The sequence below is a fragment of the Cryptomeria japonica genome, chromosome 5 (assembly GCF_030272615.1).
Source record: "Cryptomeria japonica chromosome 5, Sugi_1.0, whole genome shotgun sequence".
NCBI classification, from domain to species: domain Eukaryota; kingdom Viridiplantae; phylum Streptophyta; class Pinopsida; order Cupressales; family Cupressaceae; genus Cryptomeria; species Cryptomeria japonica.
In genome coordinates this window covers 148,189,954-148,213,355 of record NC_081409.1, presented here as the reverse complement: position 1 = coordinate 148,213,355, position 23,402 = coordinate 148,189,954, and positions in this window count along the sequence as shown.

Here is a 23,402-nt window from a genome sequence, read left to right as displayed (position 1 = left end):
GTGTAGCTCTCAGCTTTTAGCACTAGCCATGGATGTCATATGGAGATTCAAGATGGTTGAATATGATAAACAAATGCTATGCAAGTGTAGATAGTGATGCTATGAAAAATCTCTATGCTAATACCAGTATAACAACAATACTCTAATGCTTCCTCCTTTGCTTGAGGAGAAGGGTTCTATTTATAGAAGAAATGGGGAAATGAATGGTTAAGATTGAGAAATCTTAAGAAGGGTTAGGATTGAAAGATATTCAATCCATGTGAGACTTTCAACCCAATCGCATGTTGACAAGTGTCACCATGAGGATGCTTGAGAGGAGAGATAAGGAGCATTAAATGCTTGAGGGGACATGATGATTACCCTAGGGGGTTGGGTTAGGGTTAGGTTAATGGATATTCCTTTTATCCAAGGGATAAATGAATGTGCAAGGGTTAAATGGTTACCTTAGTCAAAGAAACCCATGAGTAAAAAGGATGGTTAAGTTAGAGGAAAGTCTCTAACCAAAGGTAAAAGGTGAGTTAACCATAAATGGTTATGTAAGAGCCTTTAATGGTTTGGAAGACTTTAGAGGTTAACCATTTGAACACATAAAACCTTTAATGGTTATTGGAGACTTTGGAGGTTTTTGAGAAGTGACTTCCTTTTATTTAGGAATGTGACAATGATTAGGATAGGATTAGGCTAATTAGAAGGAGTTAGAAGAATCTAGAAGGGATTTAGGCATGCAAGTGGATTTTGTAGGAGAATGCAAGGGGGAGGAATTTTGGGATTTTCAATTGAAGTAAAATCATTTATTTCAATTAAATGGTGTAATTTGCATTTGGATAGATATTTAAATAAATATTAATTTATTTAAATGTGAATGTGAATTTTGGATTTTATTTAAATAAATCTTAATTTATTTACATGAGAAAAAGGAAGATAAAGCATTTAAATGCTTGAAGACTTTGAGGGAAACCATTAAAGGCTTAAGAAGACTCTAGAAGGAAGCCATTAAGTTTAAAGACTTTAAGGGAAACCATTAAAGGCTTAAGAAGACTCTAGAAGGAAGCCATTGAGTTTGAAGACTTTAAGGGAAACCATTAAAGGCTTGAGAAGACTCTAGAAGGAAGCCATTAAGTTTGAAGACTTTAAGAGAAACCATTAAAGGTTTCAAGTGGGTGAGGATAAATAGGATTTTAAATAAATTATTTATTTATTTAAAATAGTTGTGCAACTTGCATTTGTAGGAAAATGCAAGTGGGTGGAGGATAAAGGTGATTTAAATAAATGTTAATTTATTTAAATGTGAGAGATGGGATTTTGGGGGATTTAAATAAATATTAATTTATTTAAATGTGAGAGAAGATTTAATTAAACAAATATGATTTATTTATTTAATTAATGGTCTGAATTTGGTCAAGTGAATTAAATCAAATAAATTGAAAAATTTATTTAATTAATAGGAGAAGAGGGTTAAGATGAATTAATTAAATATTAATTTAATTAATTATTGATTGATGATTAAATAATCAAATAAATACTAAATATTGATTTAATTAAGTGGACAGATTTATGTGACTACACTTTTCATATGAATTCAAGCAGAAAATGAGCCAGAGGATGAGGATATCTGGAGATATTGTGAAGAAATATGAAGATGACATCTGCTTCACCATAAAGGTAGATGAATGCATAATGGAAGCAGTGGAACCAATAAAGGAAGCAATTGAACCAATGGGGTATGAAGTGATGTATGATATGTTGATCGGTTATGCCTCTACCCTGCTTGCCTCACCACTAGATGCTAAGAAAAAGAGAACTGGCACCTACTTAGAAAGGGTGACATCAGTTGAAGATCCTACACAGAAAAAGGGTAAGGCAGTGCCATCGGCATCGGCACCGGTTATCTCAGCCAGTCCAAAATTGACCAAGCGGTCACCTGCCAAGAAGAAACCTGAGGTTGCCCCTGCTAAAGTATTTGAGAGGAAGTGAAAAAACAAAAATAGCTCACCGGAGTCAGAGGATACTGAACCGAAAGTACAACCAAAGAAAACTAGGCAATCAAGCAAGAAGGCAAAATCTACCGGTAGTGCACCTGCAACTTCAGCACTGGTAAATATAGATGTTTCCTCCTATAAAACGATGACACATTGTCAGAGGACTATTAAGAATATAAAGAGGAAAGTGCTTGATGATTTAAAAGAGTATTTTGATGATTTCACTGATAATGAGAAAGAAGAAGTAGAGAAGGAAGCTATCAAATATTTATGTGTTAATGACCAGTCGCTGTCTGAAATCAGATCGGTTACAACAGATTCTTTATACAATTCTTTAGATAACAAATGGCGCATTGCCATTGAAAAGGAACAAGAAATAAAGGAGAGAGTCTTTGCTAATGCCTCTAATTCTGAATTATTTGAGATATGGATAAGAACAAATGTCTCTTCTTCATGAGAAGGAGAAGACTCAGGCTGCTAGAAGGCAGAGCCTCTGAAGTGGAGAAGGACACACATCTACATGCCAAAGCTATTGTCCAGTTACACCAAGTGTCTGAGGCCAATCTGAAGGCTGAATAAGCACCTGATCTAACATCAGGCAAACCAGATGAAGCATTTGACAGTGAAGGGTAAAGAGTGACAAAGCAAAATAATCCCATTGATGTGGATGCATTAGATGTTGAGGATGTCACTCCGAACACAGAGAAGGAGAAACAGGACAAGGAAAAAGCTGAAAATTTTGAAGCAGGACAAAGAAAAAATGAAGAGGAAGACAAGAGGAAAGAGGAAGAGAAAAAGAAAGAAGAAGATAAGAGGAAAGAGGAAGAGAAAAAGAAAGAAGAGGAGAAGAGAAAAGAAGAGGAGAAAAAGGAGGAAGAAAAGAAAAAGTAGGAAGAAGACAAGAATAAGGAAGAACTGAAGAAGAAACAAGAAGAGGAGCAAAAGAAGAAAGAAGAGGAAAATAAAAGAGCAGCAGAGGAGAAGGAAGCAGAGAAAACCAAACAAGCGGAGACTCCCAAGGCAACCAGTGGTCCAGCCAAACCTGTTGACACCACCAGTCCGATTGACCTTCAATCAATAGATGAGTCCAAGCTACTGTGAGGCATCAATTGGCACAAGAAAGACTGGAAGAGTTGCGAAGGAAGAAGGAAATGGATGTTATACAAACTGCAGTTGACACCCTTACCAGTTTGATTCCTGGTACTAACCTCCCTAGTACCGATTCCTCTCTATCCAAGCTAAAACTTCTTTGTACCGTAGTGGAGGACCAGGTACAATGCTTGGAAGATGTTGTTGTAGCCACTGCCAAGAAGAACAATGAAAAGGCACTCAACACTGCCTTAGTCAAGAAACTAAATGAGCTCCAGTCACAACTTCTAAAGCAGTAGAAGGATATCAGTGGTGCTATGGATGAGGGAAAATTACCGTTGAGTAAAATCTGCCAACCCCATCTATTTTGTGATGATGTGCTTAAGCAGAAAGATAAACTCCAATCGGAGTTCTAGGCATACATCAACACCTTCAAGATGCCATATGATTCATTTACTACATATGGGCAAATAGTCCATCACTATCAACTACAGACTGCCAGGGTAGAATCAAATATCTACAACTGGACAAAATATTTGCAGGAGCTTCAGCTGGTCTTATTACCCAGACTGCAAATTCTTCAGAAATGTTTTCTCAATCTGGAAGCCATCACGGTAACTCAAGAGATGAGTACCATTGATGTTATGGAAGAACTAGTATTCCATATGCAAACTGGAAGTGAGGTTGCTACCTCATTACTTGAGTCATGGTCATTGGCCATGAAAAATTTTATGCAGGATTTTAAATCTATTTTTGATAAGTTTTATTCCTTATTGTCATAAACATTTACTCTATTTTTATATATAAGGAAATAGGGGTTATTCTGCATTACTTTGTCATTGTTGGCAAAGGGGGAGTAGTATTTAAAATTTTGGTGAATGTTTTGTATACTTTCATGTTACCACTTTGGGGGAGTAGTATACATTGTAATTTCTGCAAAAGGGATAGTGTATATGCTTAGGGGGACTAATTTTGATTATGGCATATTTTTGTTGTAAAAACACTTAGATGTCAAAATTTTCCTAAGTGTTGCCATCAATGCCAAAGGGGGAGATTGTTGGCATTTTGATGATGTTTTGATTGTCATTGATGGATACACACTTTCTTGATGTATGAGTTATGCTCAATCGGTAATTGTTCCAACTGGTATTATGTATTATAGTCTTTAGACTATCGGTGTTTTGCAGAAGATGTTTACCGGTCATAAATTGACTGAAGACCTCAAGCGATATGGAGAACCCAAGCGGTATGAAGACCTCAAGCGGTTCGAGGATCTCAAGCAATACGAAGGAACAAAGCGGTAGTTAACATTTTCCAATCTTCATTTTTGACAACCGATAATCGGTATATTGTATGAACTGGTATTACTCTATGATGAGTTACCAACCAGTATTTCTGTGATGAGTTATCATCCACCGACACTTTGGCAGTGATTTTGTGTCGTGTTACCAAATGTGTCTAGATGCACTAAACCTAGGAACTTGTAGTTTAATCCTATTGGACTGACATGAAATCAGTTTCCTTTATAAGGGCATCATGTCTAGGGTTTGCATATATGAAAGATGTATGATGTCTAAGAAGGTTATGTGCGATCTTTGCAGAGAATATTAGGTCTGTGTGAAGAGTTGGAGTTTGGAGATATTGAAGATTGAAGTAATGTTGAAATGCATTAACAATGAGCTATCAAGGATCTAACCAAGCATACTATGCTAGTATCTATATCACTCACTTGTTGATTACTCACATCTTCGACAAGTCTGAAACCCTTAACCAGGTAGGCCTAGCAAAGCCTTTGTAAATCCTCTAACAAGGTGGTTCACAACTATGGATCTGAAATCCTTTAGCAACGTAGTCTTTAACAGGACTTATCTTCTAATAGAGATCTAGATTCCTAACAGGATCTGTTATGGTGAAGAACATTGTATGATCTTAACCAATCTAGTTTCTATTCTGCAGATAGTTACTTGTGAGTTTCTGCTCACCATGGTTTTTTCCATGTGGGTTTCCACATCAAAATATCTTGTGTTATGGTGATTGTGTTTTTGTGGGTGAATGCTTTATTTTCTATTTGGTTTGCATTTATCTTAATTGGTTTATTAGTGAATCTGTTATACCAATTATCTGCTAAACTAATTAAGAGTTTGAGTTCAGTATTTTTTGGTATACTAATTCAACCCCCCCCCCCTCTTAGTATTCATCATATATATATATGTGTGTGTGTGTGTGTGTGTGCTCACACACACACACACACACACACACACACACACATATACATACATATATATATGTATATATATGTGTAAATATGTGTACACACACATATATATATGTATACATATATATACGTATATGCATATATATGTATATATATATATACATATATATGCATATACGTATATATATGTACACACACACACACATGTGTGTGTGTACATATATATACGTATATGCATATATATGTATATATATATATACATATATATGCATATACGTATATATATGTATACATATATATATGTACACATATAAACACACACATACACACACACACACATATATATGTATGACATATATATATATATGTATATGTATGTATGACATATATGTGTATATATATATATGTATGTATATATATATGTATATGTATATATATATATATGTATATGTATGTATGTGTGTACACATATATATGTATGTGTGTACACACACACACACAGATATGTGTGTACACATATATATGTATGTGTGTACACACACACACACAGATATGTGTGTGTGTGTGTGTGTTGTGTGTGTGTGTCTGTGTCTACTCACAGATATATGTGTGTGTGTGTGTGTGTGTGTGTGTGTGTGTGTACACACACACACATGTATTATTAGGATTAAGAAACAAATTTAAAAGAGCAAAGAAAATAGAATTATAAATTCACAACATAGACAAATGAGACACACATATTTATCCTGGTTCGGCAATATCCAACGTCCACACTTAAAGCAGGGGAATCAATATATTAATAACCAAGTTTGGTTTGTACACACACAACTGCAAGTAGCTCCAAAATTCATCTCACAAAATGATATGCAACCAGCTCTTAAAGAGCTTACAAATGGAAGTTGAAGAGCCAAGAGTTTTTGGCGGCAAAGGGAAGGAGTCCGTTGGATTTCACTTCCAACAATCTCCCACTAAAGGCCAATGAACTACTACAACAAGTAGCTTCCCCCACTCAGTCCTGCTATTAGTTATTGGAAAGGATGAGAGAAGTTCGGCAAAAATTGAACTTCTCCCACTTAACTACTTTAGTGAGCACATCAGTCGGATTCTTGTCGGTATGAATTTTATCTACATGAAACTTGCCTTCTTTGACCATATAGCGAACATAATGACTGCGAACATCAACATGTTTTGACCGAGGTTGAGATGTTTGATGTTTAGTCATAAAGATGGCATTGTTATTACCACAAAACAAAGAAAAGTCTAATTGCTTCAAACCCAACTTGTTGAAAAAGAGTTGCAACCATACCATCTCCTTTGCTCCCTCAGAAAGAGCTATGTATTTAGCCTCCGCAGTCGATTGAGCAACTGTATGTTGTAATTTTGAAGACCAACTAATCATTGCCTCAACAAATGTGAGAGCATAACCTAAAGTAGACTTTCTTTTGTCTAAATCTCTGGCAAAATCATTATCAGTAAACCCTTGCAAAATTGCCTTGCCCTTCCCAAACCATAAGCAAAAATTAGAAGTACCCTTGAGATACCACAAAATATACTTGATCGCCTCCCAATGTGATTTTCTCAGATTAGTCATAAATTTGCTCACCACTCCCACAACATGAGAAATGTTTAGACGAGTAGACACCATAGCATACATAAGACTTCCAACTGTAGATTTGTATGGAATTTTATCGATAAACTCCTTATCTTCTTGTATTTTTGGACACAATTGAGAAGCCAACTGAAAATGAGAGGCTAAGGGTACACAAATAGACTTAGCATCTGTCATACCAAATCTATCCAATACTTTTTTAATGTAGTCTTGCTGAGATAGTTTGAGTTCTCTCTTTTTCCTACCCCGAAAAATAGTCATCCCTAGAATTTTCTTTGTTGCCCCTAAATCTTTCATGGAAAATTCCTTTGCTAAGTGAGTTTTAAGTTTACTCACAATCCTCATGCTTGTGTTGGCCACTAGCATATCATCCACATAAAGAAGAAGTATGACAAATTCACCATTAGGAAGCTTTTTAAAATAGATACAAGGATCAGACTCACTGTGAGTAAACTTGTGATCAATCATAAATTTGTCAAATTTAAGATACCACTGGCAGGGGGCTTGCATAAACCCATACAAACTGCATTTCAATCTACAATAGAGGTGTTCCTGACCCTTTTTAATAAACCCTTCAGGATGATGCATAAACAGTTCCTCTTCAAGATCGCCATGGAGAAATGTTGTCTTCACATCCAGCTGTTCAAGTTCAAGATCCCAAGCTGCAACCAAGCCCAAAACTACTCGGATGGTAGTCATTTTGACTACTGGCAAGAAAATTTATTTGAAATCGAGGCCTTGCTCGAAATATTTTGTGATCACCGGCTTCATCTTTTAATTTATACAGCCACTTATTTCTTAATGTCTTTCTATCAGGCGGAAGTGGCACCAAATCCCATGTCTAATTTTGCAATAGTGCGTCCATTTCTTCGCACATTGTAGCGTACCAGTTATCACAATCTGCAATTTTACAAGCTTCTTTGTATGTTGCAGGCTTTGTTTGATCAGAAATTAGCAAAGTAGGCTCAGCTTCTTCACAAAACAATAAGTCATAGTCAAAAAACTTTGCAGGAGGTCGCCTTTGTCTGGTAGATTTCCTCAATTGACTCTCTGTTGGAGTAGTAAAATCATTCAATTTATGTGTTCTCTATTTATGCAAATAGATATCACTCCCACTATTAATTTGCTTGGTAGTGTCTCTATTAATTTCCCTATTTGCAGGGCAATCAGTGGCATGTGGATTCTTATCCATGTTGGGTGCAGGCAAGTCATCGAAGGATGAGCCCATAGAGACGTTTTTCTCTGCCTACTTTGGGCGAGTGAGAAGGGAGTTGGGTCTATGGGAGGAGGTAGGTCCACGGGAGGAGGCTGCCACATCACTGTTGGAAGGGAAGGCATGTGGTGGTGGCACTAAGCCCATGGAGGCTTGGAGAGAGTGGGGTGGAGAGCCCATGGAGTGAGGGCCTACAAGGAGCCCGCAGGGGAGACTGTAGGGAGCTCACAGAGGTGAGTATGTTGCATGGTGTGGATACGGTGATGCAAGGCACCATGGATTATGCCACCCAAGGGTCTTCAGTCCAAACAAAGGTGACTGTGATGCATGTCGTGGCTCAAATGGGTTGAAGACACTTTCATCAGTTTTCCTGCAAGCCCGTGAAGGATGTGAAATGGTCTTTAATTATTCTATGTGACGATGTGCAATGGTAGTGGTCTATCATAATAGATACTTTCTTCTTCATCATTCTCAGTCAGAGAATTGTTTTCAACCATGGTAGATGACATAGGGGCTCCCACTAGATGAGAGACTAGAGGTAGAGCACTGGTAGCATAATTTTGTAACAGAGACATAGGGACATATTCTTTTTTTGATTCATTGAAACCTTGTAGCGAGGGGAATGAAATCTCATTAAAAATGACATCCTTGCTATGAATAATTATTTTATGAACATGATCCCACAATTTGAAACCAAATTGCTCTTCACCATACCCCACAAAAATACATTTCAATGACTTTGGATCCAATTTGGTTTGCTTCTCCTTGGGTATATGCGAGAAGGCTTCACATCCAAACACATGAAGATGCAAGTATGAAATCCTCTTCCCTTGTCATTCCTCTTTTGGAATACCAAAATCCAATTCAAATGAGGGACTTTGGTTGATTAAATACACTGTCGTGTTACACGCTTCTGCCCAAAATTCCTTGCCTAGACCTACATTTGACAACATACATCGTGCCTTTTCAAGAATTGTCCTATTCATCCTCTTGGTTGCACCATTTTCTTGAGGAGTGAAGGGAACAACCGTAATTCTTCTAATCCCATTATCAGCACAAAAATCATCAAATTCATGTGGACAAAATTCTCCACCATTATCGGTTTGTAAACACTTAATCTTATGCTCAATCTGATTTTCAACTAAAGCTTTGAAAATTTTAAATTTTTAAAAGACTTCAAATTTCTTAGAAAGCATATAAATCCATACTTTTCTTGTACAATCATCAAGAAAGGTGACAAAATAGTTAGCTCCTCCAATGGAGGTTACCTCGGTAGGCCCAAAAACATCCGAGTATACAAGCTTCAGCAATGTTGTCTTTGTGTCACTCCCACCTTTCAAAAACCTGGGTCTCTTTTGTTTGCCATAAAGGCAATGTTCACAAAAGGATAAGTCAACAAGTTTGAGGCCCGGAAGTTGATTTCTTGTATGCATAACATGGAGTCCATTCTTGCTAATATGCCCAAGTCTTTGATGCCAAAGATCCACTTTGTTGTCCTTAATCACCATTGCAGCTCCCACTTCACCATGAGCCTTAAATATGTATAGACTACCCACTTTATTACCATTTTCAATCAGCATGGTACCATGAGTTACCTTCCATGTATCCGGAATAAAATTTACATTAAGACCTTGATCAAAGAGTTGTCCAACGGATATCAAATTTCGCTTCAATTTTGGGACATGGCAAACATCTTTGAGCAGCCATGTTTTACCACCTTCTAATGGAAACAACACATCACCTTTGCTTATAATTTCAGAAGCTTTGTTATCTCCTAAGAAAACATTTCCAAAATGACCTTCATGGTAGTTAATGAAGGCTTCAAGACATGAGGTAGCATGGTGTGAGGCACCAGAATCAAGCACCCATGAATCTGGAGTAGTGTCGGTTGTTGAAAGAATTAGTACACTATCATCTTTATCATAAAATGTATTTGCTTCGATGTCTCGCACCCTCTCTTGTGCCCTTTTGAAGTTTCTACAATCCTTCTTTACATGACCAACTTTGCCACAAAACCAACAATCACCATTTTTGTTTCTAGACTTCGATCTCCTTGCTGATTTCGAACATCTATGATAATTATTTTTGCCTCTATTATGGCTTCTACCTCTATTTTTGGTGCTAACCACCATTAAGGCTTTACCGGATGAAGGTTCATCATTCTTTCTTCTCAAATCCTCGCTAAGAAGAGTAGTTGCTACATCATTAAAAACCAACTTATTTTTATCAGATATTGATGTGCTAACTACTGTTATAATGCCATCCTAGCTACTTGGCAAAGAACATAATAAAAGAACACCCTTGCTCTCATCATCTTGTGTCATCCCCACCGAAGTCGCTTGACTAATAAATGCATTAAATTCATTGATGTGTTTTGCCAAAGCACAACCTTTCTTCATCTTAAGTTTGTAAAAGTGCTTCATGATAAACACTTTATTGGCAGTCAATGCCATTTCATACATGGTTGTGAGTCTCTCCCATACATCTTTTGTTGTTCCATCACCCATGACATTGAAAAGAACATTGTTGGAAAATGAGAGAAAAATTGTCGCTCTTGCCTTCGGATAACTCAATTATGAATGAATAGTACCAAACTGGTACTGAGAGGAGGGGGTGAATCAGTACAAATAAAAACACACTCTTAAACTGGTTTGTCAGCAGACACTGTGCATTGATAGAGAAGTAGTAACACTAGTCCTAAAACAGAGTACAACCGACAAAACTAGAATAACTGAGACAAGCATAAACCAGTTGACACTTATCTTCTCATATAATCTAACACTTCATTTCCATTTCACCCTAATGCATGAATAGGTAATCTACCATCAAAGATATACATATAAGAAACTAGATCAACATGATTCACCACTTGACAGAAAACAACATAGCACCACATGAAGAAGACATCACACATGACACACATATTTTTCACGTGGAAACCCAACTGGGAAAAACCACAGTGGGGATGAATACCCACAAGCTTGTTTTTGAACTCTTTAGAAGTCCGCTCTGTTAGGAGCCTTGTCCGGTTAAAGACTGCTACAATAGGTTATGTTAGGACCCGATCCTGTTAGGGATCACCCAGTTAAGGGATGGCTAGAATACCCGATTAAGGGTTAAACCCTATTAAAGGTTACCTTGTTAGAGGATTTCAAGAACTCAATGGTTTTGAATCACCCAATTAAAGGATTTACAGCAAGTCAGTTAAAGCTACCCTGTTAAGGGATTTTCCAACTGTTGAGGTGGTTAGAGATCAACAGGTATTACAATGATCTGGTAATAGCACTCAATGCCAATGCAGATCTGCTTAAGCTCCTCTTCACCTTCTGCACTTACACTCTGTAGGTTTCACTTCTCTCCTCTGGTCTGGCAAGAATCACGTATCCCTTCTCTTGGATACACACACACAACTTTTGCCAACAACCCTAGAAAGAATCACAACATCGACCTTATAGAAAAATAGATAGGTCAGTAGCATAAACCCTAAACTCTAAACCTGTTAGGTTAAGGAATTCAAAACAGTTCAATCTTGACCGTTGGGTACACTGCATTAATCTCCATCGTTCATTTTCCACTGATTTCATGGTGGCTGATAACCCATCACATGTTATCACTATTTACAGACTTTGCACATTCCCGAGATAGATAGGAACAATCTCCTTCATGCAAGATCCTTCACGCACACAAGGCATACGTGACAACACGATGTATTCTTCGTTATCATGCTGACTCATCACACAAAGTCACTGGTTGAGCCACATAGGCTTGAAGCACTTCAACCAGAAACCCTGAAGTTGAGACTACCAATCGGTAGTCATACAACACTTCCATGTGTCGGTTCCCATAACCATATGCCGGTTCACCTTGAACAAGCACACCGCTTCATTTTTGCACAAATGTCGGTTCACAGTATTATACTAGTTCTCTTCTCTTCATCAAATTGACATCAATGACAACACACAATGTCATTATATCCTCATACCGGTTCACATAATGCTAACAATGTCCCCCTTTGGCATTGATGGCAATATACAAAGATATCTCTCTGCTTCACATCTTCTCCCCCAATTTCTACAGATATCTTCTCTGCTTCACATCTTCTCCCCCTTTGACAACAATGCCAAAGTGGAGGCACAAGCTTCCCTGTTCCATTATGCTACTCCCCCTGAGGAGTACCATCCTTCAACACATCAATCCTGAAGAAAAATTTGACTATGCAATACCTGACTGATGTGGAGCATATGCCTTTAGTTTACCTCCTGATGGAGCAACACCCCTAATTCACCTCTTAAGTACATAAATGTATCCTTTGGGAGAGGCTTGGTGAATATGTCTGCTAACTGCTCCTTACTGGAAACATGTTCCAATGCAATCTCTTTGTTCTAAACCTTTTCCTTCAAGAAATGATACTTAAGCTCAAAGTGCTTGGTTCTAGAATGTAAAATCGGATTCTTGGAGATATTAATTGCACTAGTATTGTCACAAAATATACTTACCGGTTCAGATACATGAACTTTGAAGCCATTTAATACATGCTTCATCCAAATTGTCTGAGTGCAGTTCATGAAAGCTGCAACATACTCAGCTTTCGCTGTAGATAGAGAGATACAACTCTGCTTCTTACTCATCAATGAGACTAGTCTACCACCGAGAAAGAATGCACCACCGGTTGTGCTTTTCTAGTCATCTACATTACCTACCCAATCAGCATCTGTGTATACTTTCAAGTTGAAATCCTTGCTATATGGATGCCACAATACATAGTTAACAGTTCCCTTCAGATACCTAAGAATCTGCTTGACTGCAACCAAGTGAGATTCTCTTGGGCTTTTCTGGAACCTTGCAGTAATGCCAACTGAATGTGCAATATCTGGTCTGCTATGCACTACATAATGCAACTTACCAATCATTGATCGGTATTCCTTCTCATCAACCAATGCTGAGTCATCCTCTTTGGATAGTTTACAACTAGTCACCATCGGTGTACTAACCAGTTTGCTATCTTCCATGCCAAAGGTCTTCAACACCTCTTTGACATACTTGGACTGAGTGATAAAGATTCCATCTTTCATCTATTGGATCTGCAATCCAATGAAGAACTTAATCTCCCCTATGAGTGACATCTCAAACTCTTTCTTCATCTCATTTGCAAACTCATGACTCATCTTGTCATCTCCACCAAAGATAATGTCATCAATAAATACCTCATAGATCAGGATCTGATCTCCTTTAGACTTCAAGTAGATATTGCCATCTTCACTTGTTCTCTTAAATCCAATCTTCACAAGATGGGAATGCAGACGTTCATACCAAGCTCTAGGTGCCTGCTTTAGACCATATAAGGCTTTATGTAGCCTACATACCATGTCACTGTCTTCAAATAGGGAAAACCCATCTGGTTTCTCTATATACACCTGTAAAGCGGAAAATCACAATCGAACCCTAGTTGCACTCCCCTCTTCCAACTCCGAGGAGAGAGAAGGGAGATTCACTAGGGTTGATGGTTTTCACTTAGGAGGGACTTTACATTCAAAAGAGGGGTTGAAACCCACAAGATCCAATCCCACACAATGCAAGATTGGATGCTAAATGTGTTTCAAGGGTTAAGAAAGCAAGGCTACCCTCTTTTGTAAAGAATGTTGATAGAAGAATTAAGCTAGGAATGCATAGAAAATGACAAAGATTCACTTATAAACTGAGATAGGGATATAGGATGAAGTTGCGGACCTGGAATTAGCAGTAAAATGTCGATACGGCGCTGTCCTGCAAATTTGAGCAAAACTTGACGGGACGATGGCGCCCGACGTGCACACGGTCCTCCGAAAAATCCGCGAAACGAAGGGGGATCTGTTCGTCTCTGCACAAGGATTCCAGATCTTCAATTTCAGCCGCGTACCTGCAACCTACACACAGAAAAGAGAAGACGATTGGGGGGTTAGGGATTAGGGGTTTGCCTTTAGGTCAAACCCCGGTTTTGGAATTAACCAAGAAATGAGAAATGTTGTAAATGTAAATGTATGTAATGTAAAACAAGTACTAATACCTTGTTGTAAGGATGTTTGTATCCTTATGTGCGAAGGTATAGATGTTGTTGTTTGTTGTATTGTTGTATGTTGTATGTAGCATGTAGTATGTGATCTCCTCTTCAATGGTTGAATCCTTGTCTTGAATGCAACACTTAGCCTTGAATGGAGACTTGGAATGAATGCTTGAATGCTTGAATGCTTGAGTATAGTTTCCACACCCTTTTCCATCATGTATGTATATCCAAATGAGAGAGGAAAATGTAGTTTATATACTTGCCAATTAGGGTTACAAGACTGATTTTCCCGACCTTAGGCCGACCAGGAAACAATAATTTCCAATTTGCAAACAAAAAGACCCGAGACCCCATAGGAGACCAGGCTCAAAATAGGCCTAGGGACCAGGGCAAGACCAGGGCGCTGGGTGCTTTGGTCCCACCTCCCGGGATAGCAGGGTGCAAAGGAGGTTCAGGCCAGGGTGCAAGAAAATGCAGTTTTTGGTGTCATAAACAGGTTTCGGGGTCTCCATTCAGGTTGCGTGTTGCATCGCCATCGTGAAGACCGAAATGCAGTCGAAATTGCAAGTGTCGCAATTTTAGGACGCTACATTTAGCCCCCACTTTAGCGGGAGTATAAGCGTACGCTCATACTTCCGGTAAAGTACAAGGAAACAACATTGAAAAACTTTCACCATGTCAAGGAGGCAAGATACACCAAGCCCCCAGTGGACTAAGGATCTTACGACTTCGATTGACAAAGTAAAAGGGAAGATCACGAGGGAGAACCATGACTATCAGTAGTAAGGTTCCCTCACTATGAGTCATGCAAGAAAGATATCAAAAATTTTCAAGGCAAAGCTAAATTTGTCAAGAAATTTTCAAGTATCTTGAAAAGATATGAACGGGATGTATGCCCCCCTACGTTAAAGCGATCGCACACGCCTCACCAGGGGTGATTGCTTTAAGGTAGTGATACATATAAGAAATGAGAAAGGAGCACGTTATCACAAGGATTTAGCCCCCAAGTGTGAGATAAGCCCAAGGATAATAGACACAAAACACAAAGCACGAGGTGACTTCGCTTTCCTCGGGGTCAGTATGCTGTATGATAATTCATGTATATCATATGTATGTATGCATAATTGTTCTTCATTCCCCAATCAAGGAAGGTCACCTAGAAGAAGGGAACACATGCGTCTTTTGAGTCAACATGAGAGAGATCGAGAGATCTCAATGCTTTGCATCATCCTCAAGTAGACAACACTAAGGACAACAAATAGAAGAATGAGAATAACACATAGAAGAAGTAACAAAAGAGAGGGGGAGAGAATCTGCTATGCTAATGAAACTAGTCTAGCACGTCATCTACCCCCTGATCTTGCTGATCAATGTTTCGGGAAGGCAGGGAACACGCTAGAGGAGGAACATCCAACATAGCAGATGGAGCTATCACAAGATCCAAACAAGGGCTATGTTCATATCCCAAGCCACGGTGTTCTTGTCTAGGAGCTAGGATAAGTGCTTTAGAAAATTCGTTAGATAAATGGTTATCAATATCAACAAGTTCATATTCACTATCAGAATGAATAGGAGAAGTAGCATTTTCATCATGAATAACATTTTCATCTATATCATCATCAAGATTTATAAAAATAGGATCTTTAACTCACACCAGATCAAGACCATCATGCATCTTATGTTTAGGAGATTTCGGCTCAATCATCGGCTGAGGAGAAAATGGAATAATGCTTGTTGAAGGTGTTTTTGGGGATTGCAAAGTTTGAGCTCTAAGACGATGCTTTCATCGGCGTTCACGTGCAGAACGATTTCGTCTAGTCTTAGTAGGAAGTTGAGAAGATTGAGGAGGAGGAATGTTCTCATCCTTATCACTTGGGTGTTTAGGTTGTGGTCTCTTAGGTTGAACAATAGGAGAAGAGGAAGGTCTCTTCTCTCCATAAGAGGAAGGAGGAGGAACTACTCCATATAAGGGAGGAATATTTGGTTTCGGAAGGAGACCAAGTCCATCATGACGAGGAGGGATAGGTCTACTTTTAGGAAGTTTATTAATCATAGGCATAGTCACATCCATAGGGATGGGTTGGGAATCTTCTTGAGGAAAGACATTAGTTTTATCTTTCAAAGGAAGAACTTCCTTCTCAAGAATGATAGGAATGTCAAGTTTGGGTGTTCTAGGTTCACTTAGAGATAGGATCATATCTATTTTCCACTTTTGATAAGATTTAAAAAGATGATCACTTTGCGGAGGAAGAGATTGGAATTGTTTAGGCCAAAAATAATCAATAGGAACACTAGAGGTTCTTTCAGCTGGTTTAAAGAGACTATGATTGATAGTAACAATTTCACCATTATGGGGAAATTTCAAACACTTGTGGATAGGAGAAGCAATAGCTTTCATGGAAGATAGCCAAGGATAGCCAAGCTTCACACAAAATTATTTGGAAGATGGAATAATAGCAAAGTCCACATCAAGGGATTTGTTACGGACCTCAATAGGTAATGTAATAGAACCAATTGCAAGACAAGAAAATGCATCAAATAGTTTCACAACCACATCTGTTTTGTCATAGATAACTTGATTCAATTGCAAAGTAAAAAGAAATTCTTTAGTAATGACATTAACCATACAAGAAGGATCAATAAGCACTCCACGGCAAGGTGTATTTTTGACTTTTGCAACTATATATAAAGGACCATCAGGTGCCCTGATAGTTTCACTGGAATCAAATGTGATGGAAGTTTCTTTAGGGATTTTCTGTTGCTCTACAAAGTTAATCACGTTCGGAGTCATAGACACGAGATCATCAGGTGAGACAGAGGAATCAGTAGTATCAATCGCATTAGAGGTGTGAGAAGGTAATGGATCAGTGAAAATCTGAAGATTTTGGTTAGGAAGAGCTACAGATTTGTTGCCTTTATCATTCACAAAAATAGTATTATTATCAATCAAATCTTGAATTTTACCCTTTAAAGCAAAACATTTTTCAGTATCATGCCCAGGTTGACAATGAAATTGACAAAAAGATTTGTTATCAAAATAAGGTGAAGTAATCTTTGCAGGATCAATTTGCCTTATAGGAGGAAGAGTAAGCACATTTTGTTCCAATAACTTATTCATAATACTATGCAATGATTCATTCAAAGGAGTAAACTTTCTTTCTTTCCTGAAAAACTTAGAAATAGAAGACACACCTGATGCTGCATTCACATTGTTGTTGATGATGTTTTCATTGAATTTAATGGACTCTCTGTTCGGTTTAAACTTCCCAAATGGTTGTTGACTACTATCACCCTTATCACTCGGAGCCATAGGATGTGATTGTTCCATTTGACTCACAGTCAGTTGATAATTGTGAAGAGTTGCGCACAACTGTTGGAAAGAAGTAAACTCAGAAAATAGGAGTTTGTCTCGAATATCTTTTTGTAAATTAGAGATAAAGATTCTTTGAATATCATTGTCAGGCATTGGAAAGGAAATTTGAGCATACAAATGCTTATATCTACCAATGAAATCAGTCACTTTTTCTTTAACACCTTGTTTACAATGCATTAAATCAATCAAAGTAACTTTAGGACTTATATTGTTTTGAAATTGTTGAATGAAAGCATTTGCAAGTTGTTCGAAAGAAGTAATAGAATAGGAAGGCAACGAGCAATACCATTGTAGGGCTTTGTCTCTTAATGTTCTAGTAAACAATTTTGCAAGCAACCTTTGGTCATAAGCAAAATCAGTACATATTGTTTGAAAGGTCTTAACATGTGTTAGAGGATCACCCTTACCATTATAAAGCTCCAAATGTGGAATTTCAACATGTTTAGGGGGAATAGCTCGAACAATATCAAGAGAAAGTGGGCTCGCAACATCAAATGTGGGCACACTAAACTTAGATTGATTCATAGAGGCAATTTGTTGCTATAAAGAAGAGACGGTTTGTGCAAGATTGTTAATGGTCGCTTCAGTCGAAGAGTTCATATTAGACGTGTTAGATTGTGATGGAGGTGTTATGTTATTGAAAGAAGGTAGAGAGTAAGGTGGTGGGACACTATGATAGTTAGTCATAGGAGATGATTGGAAAGGAGGAACACTACAAGGAGGAATGGAATGGTTAAATGAATTGCCCCCTTGCATCATGTTCATTTGTGGAGATATAATAGGAACACTCATTGAAGGAATGAATGAAGCAGTTGGATTGAATGAAGAAAGAGGGTTGATTGAAGAAGAGGGATTGCCCCCATGACTAGTGATCATAGGAGGAATGTCTTGTGTTGAAGTAGTCATTATGTTTGATGTAAAAGTAGGTATACTAGCAATAGGAGTCGTCAAAGGAATAGAATGATTGTCTTGAGTAGGAGGTTGTGTATAACCTAAGGTTTCGGCACCACTTTTCATAGGCATCACATTGAATCCACAATGTGTGCAATACCACGCAAAATATCAATTCCATTCTTATCACTTTGAAGCATACGTTTTAGACCCTCAATTAAAGGAAGAGCTTGACTATCAGGGTATTCTTGAGACATCCATTGTCGAAAATCGTCAAATTGGTTATCCAATTTTGAAAGTTGTTCTACAGAAACCTCATGGAGAGCTTCTTCATCATTAAGAGGATTAGAGGAATTACCCATGTCCTCGTTAAAAAGGCCATTCAAATTAGGTTCCATCTCCTCAGTAATTAAACCTTGGAAGGACTTAATTCTAAGGCTTCGTCTAACGGGAATAGTGTAAGTAGGGCTTATTGTTGTAAAACTCATGCACTAAAGAAAGAGAGAAGATTTTGAATTTTAGAGGTAGCAAATTTCAGTAAAATCAACCAATCTTCTAGATTTAAGCTGTTAAATACAATCAGGACAATCTCCCGAAATTTCGGAAAAAATGTCCGGGACCGTGGCGCTCGGGGTGCACACGGTCCTCGCAACTTTTTTCGAAATTTGCAGGGATGAAAGTTATGATGATTTTACAGCTAACCTAAAAAAATTGAGTGATTTTACGATCTGTAGATAGGCCAAATTAAAGTTGCAATCTCAAAATTGAACCCTACCAAGATTGTCGAAAAATGCAAAATTTGAATTTTGAAAAAGAGAGGGAAACTAAAATTTTGAATTTTATGATTTTAGAGGGAATGTTAAGAGCAATGCAAGTTTTGAAATTTGAAAATTGACTCAATTTCACGCAAAATTCAATTCTGAAAGCAGAAATCAAAGTTGTTGTAATTAAGCACTTAATTTCAAAAGTCACAAATTGCAAGAATTTGAATAAAGCACTGAAATTTCGAATGAATGCCAACACACTTTTCAGATTTAGGATAGTAAGAAACACAATTTTGACATGAATTTCAGTTTCGACAATTTTTGAATGATTAGAAGCCTCAATCCAAGCAATCACTAGACCAACTTTGACTGTAATTTTGAAGGTGTTAAAATTGATAAAATCAGTCAAAATTCTGGATTTTAGCAGAAAAAAACAGTAAGATCTCGCTCCCGAAATTTCGGAAAAAATGTCGGGGACGATGGCGCTCGGAGTGCACACGGTCCTCGCAACTTTTTTTCAAATTTTCAGGGATGAAAGATATTGTAATTTTATTGCGGAATCCAAAGTTACAGCTGATTTGGAGATGTTTTGATTAGTGAAATTATCAGTCAAAGGTTGAATCAAGAGGGTTTCAAAAATTAGGGTTTTGACACTTAACCACTTAATTTTCAAAATTAAGGCACAAATATGAATTGATAATTTGTAATAGAAGGGCAGATCTGAAACAAGCATTAACAATTAAACATTTCACAAGTTTAATTACTTAAAAAGAAAATGTAAGGTTTTTATGCAATTAACCTCTAAAATTTTGCACAAGATCAAACATGGAAATGTAATCAAGGAATCCAATTTTCAGATCTAATTATGAATAATCAGAAAGGATGTTCACGTCGGGTTCACCAAAATGTAAAGCAGAAAATCGCAATCGAACCCTAGTTGCACTCCCCTCTTCCAACTCCGAGGAGAGAGAAGGGAGATTCACTAGGGTTGATGGTTTTCACTTAGGAGGGACTTTACATTCAAAAGAGGGGTTGAAACCCACAAGATCCAATCCCACACAATGCAAGATTGGATGCTAAATGTGTTTCAAGGGTTAAGAAAGCAAGGCTACCCTCTTTTGTAAAGAATGTTGATAGAAGAATTAAGCTAGGAATGCATAGAAAATGACAAAGATTCGCTTATAAACTGAGATAGGGATATAGGATGAAGCTGCAGACCTAGAATTAGCAGTAAAATGTCGATACGGCGCTGTCCTGCAAATTTGAGCAAAAGTTGATGGGACGATGGCGCCCGGCGTGCACACGGTCCTCCGAAAAATCTGCGAAACGAAGGGGGATCTGTTCGTCTCTGCACAAGGATTCCAGATCTTCAATTTCAGCCGCGTACCTGCAACCTACACACAGAAAAGCGAAGACGATTGGGGGGTTAGGGATTAGGGGTTTGCCTTTAGGTCAAACCCCAGTTTTGGAATTAACCAAGAAATGAGAAATGCTGTAAATGTAAATGTATGTAATGTAAAACAAGTACTAATACCTTGTTGTAAGGATGTTTGTATCCTTATGTGCAAAGGTATAGATGTTGTTGTTTGTTGTATTGTTGTATGTTGTATGTAGCATGTAGTATGTGATCTCCTCTTCAATGGTTGAATCCTTGTCTTGAATGCAACACTTAGCCTTGAATGGAGACTTGGAATGAATGCTTGAATGCTTGAATGCTTGAGTATAGTTTCCACGCCCTTTTCCATCATGTATGTATATCCAAATGAGAGAGGAAAATGTAGTTTATATACTTGCCAATTAGGGTTACAAAACTGATTTTCCCGACCTTAGGCCGACCAGGAAACAATAATTTCCAATTTGCAAACAAAAAGACCCGAGACCCCATAGGAGACCGGGCCCAAAATAGGCCCAGGGACCAGGGCGCTGGGCGCCATGGTCCTAGGGGACCAGGGCACTGGGCGCCCTGGTCCTAAAGGACCAGGTCGCTGGGCGCTCTGGTCCCACCTCCCGGGACAGCAGGGTGCAAAGGAGGTTCAGGCCAGGGTGCAAGAAAATGCAGTTTTTGGTGTCATAAACAGGTTTCAGGGTCTCCATTCAGGTTGCGTGTTGCGTCGCCATCGTGAAGATCAAAATGCAGTCGAAATTGCAAGTGTCACAATTTTAGGACGCTACAACACCTCCTCTTCAAGTACACCATTTAGGAATGCAAATTTTACATCCATTTGATATACTTTGAAACCTTTAAAAGTTGCATATGCAAGAAGCATACGAACTCCTTCCAATCTAGCTACAGGAGCAAAGGTTTCTCCATAGTCTTCTCCTTCTTCTTGGGCATATCATTTGCACACCAATCTGGCTTTGTTCCTAATCACTGTGCCATCCTCATTCAACTTATTTCTGAAGACCCATTTGGTACCAATGACATTTTTACGCTTTGGTCTGGGTACCAAAGACCATGTACTATTTTTCTCTATCTAGTCAAGTTCCTCTTCCATTGCCTTGATCTAGTCTTCATCTTTATGTGCCTCTTTGAATGATTTAGGCTCAAATTCAGAGATCATACATGAGTTTTCTCTGACCTTTCTTCTTGTAAGGATTCCTGCATCCTTATCTCCTATGATCTGCTTAGGATCATGATTCAACTTGACATATCGACGAATGGTCTTGATAGATTCCTCTTGCTTTTCTTCTTCATCCTTATCTCCATCAGTATCAACATCTACATCTGTTGGTGTAGGAAAACTGTAACTGGTACTCGGTTGACTGACAACCGGTTCCCAGAAGGTTACAACCGGTTCATTTACTGCTTTCTCACTACCGGTTTCCTTAGTTTTCTCAGAGGTTTCATCAACTCTTACATTGATACTTTCCATAATTCTCTGAGTCCTATTATTGAAACACTTGAGAGCTTTGCTCTTGGTGGAATACCCTAGGAATATTCCCTCATCACACTTCGCATCAAATTTGCTCTGGTGTTCACTCCTCTTGATGTAACATTTGCTACCAAATACTTTAAAGTAGCTAACCACAGGTGTCTTACCGGTCCAATACTCATAAGGAGTTTTATCCTTACCTTTCTTGATGAGTACCTGGTTCATTGTGTGGACTGCAGTGCTCACCGCTTCCCTCCAAAAGGTGTGGGCTACCTTTCCTTGAATCAACATGGTTCTAGCTACTTGAACCATAGTCCGGTTATTCCTCTCTACTAGGCCATTCTACTGTGGAGTCCGGGGGGCAGACAGTTGCCTCTTGATGCCATGTTCTTCACAGTACTTGTTGAATTCACCAGAAGTGAATTCCCCTCCTTGATCAGTTCTCAGGCACTTGATCCTTTTACCGCTTTCCTTCTCCACTAATGCTCTGAATGCTTTGAATTTTACAAAAGCTTCAGACTTATCTTTCAAGAATGTAACCCATATCATTCTTGAGCAATCATCAGTGAGAATCATGAAGTACCTATCACCCTGCACACTCCTAGTTTTCATAAGACCACACAAATCAATATGCACAAGATCAAGCAAATTATCAGCAGTGAAAGATTTACCTTTAAAGGTTGAGGAAGACATTTTCCCCAATTGACACTCTCTGCACAAGGTATTGTCCAGTTTGCTTAGCACTGGCAACCTCTAATTGCCTTGATCTTACTAGCCTTCACAATGTTATCAAAGTTTACATGGCAGAGTCTCTTATGCCATATCCAGCTATCATCAAATTTAGCCATAAGACATGTACTTATATTTGCATTCAGCTGAAATAGATTACTTTTGGTCTGCATGCCGGTGGCCACCAATTCACCATTATTTCCTTTGATTCTGCACACTCCATTCTTGAATTCTAGAGTGAGACCATTGGTGTTCAACTGGTTAACACTCAGAAGATTATGTCTGAGACCATCAACCCAATACACATTGTCAGCACTACTCTTTCCATTCAGAGAGATGGACCCCCTACCTTTGACCATGCATGGTGCATCATTGCCAAAGCAAACCACGCCACCATCATACTCTTCCAAGGATAGAAACTTGCTCCGGTCACCAGTCATATGGTGAGAACAGCCACTGTCAATAATCCACTCATTGGAATTATCAAACTAGGAGACAAGAGCTTTCTTGTCTGACACATCTTCTTTGACAGCAACAAACACAACATCTTCATTTTCTTCATCCTCTGATTCCTCATCTGTGACACCTTCATCAACTGCCACAAAACAGTTTCTCTGGTTTCCTCCT